The sequence below is a fragment of the Buceros rhinoceros genome, unplaced genomic scaffold, assembly GCF_000710305.1.
Source record: "Buceros rhinoceros silvestris isolate BGI_N320 unplaced genomic scaffold, ASM71030v1 scaffold26243, whole genome shotgun sequence".
Classification (NCBI taxonomy): Eukaryota; Metazoa; Chordata; class Aves; order Bucerotiformes; family Bucerotidae; genus Buceros; species Buceros rhinoceros.
Genome location: NW_010402187.1, coordinates 5539 through 5922, shown reverse-complemented (window position 1 = coordinate 5922; position 384 = coordinate 5539). Strand labels below are relative to the sequence as shown.

Below are 384 nucleotides of genomic sequence, written 5' to 3'. Positions count from 1 at the left end.
CCATCCTGGGTAATTAGGACCGTCAAGAAGACAGATCCATTGCCTGGAGGTCAAGGCTGTGGGACAGGGACATGAGGCAGAGCGGGGCTGGAGCAGTGACCCAGGGAGTTCCAGGGATGCCCGGTGCCGGGCTGAGGCATGTTGGAGTTCTCCTCACGACAAACATCCTATGAGCCACGACAGCACTGGCAGGACAGGATTAGACCTGGTCCAGCGGGACAGGGAAGCCATGGCATGGAGTGGCACAGCTGCTGCAGGACACAGCTGGGATGCATGGTGCAGGGGTCCTGGGGTGCAGGAACAGCCCTGGGGGTGGCGGGGAAGCTGCTGTCCCACTCAGGGTGCTGCTGGGAGGGTGGTGGGCAGCTGTAAGTGCTGACTCGG

The 384-nt window shown here is 62.2% G+C and overlaps 1 protein-coding gene across 1 annotated transcript in view; it reads right to left on the bottom strand.

Moving 5' to 3' along the window:
* The window catches only part of LOC104490299 (cartilage acidic protein 1-like), a gene marked incomplete at its 3' end in the record, with an annotated part of 4020 nt that overhangs the window by 1595 nt on the left and 2041 nt on the right, over window positions 1-384 (bottom strand). The window lies entirely within an intron of this gene.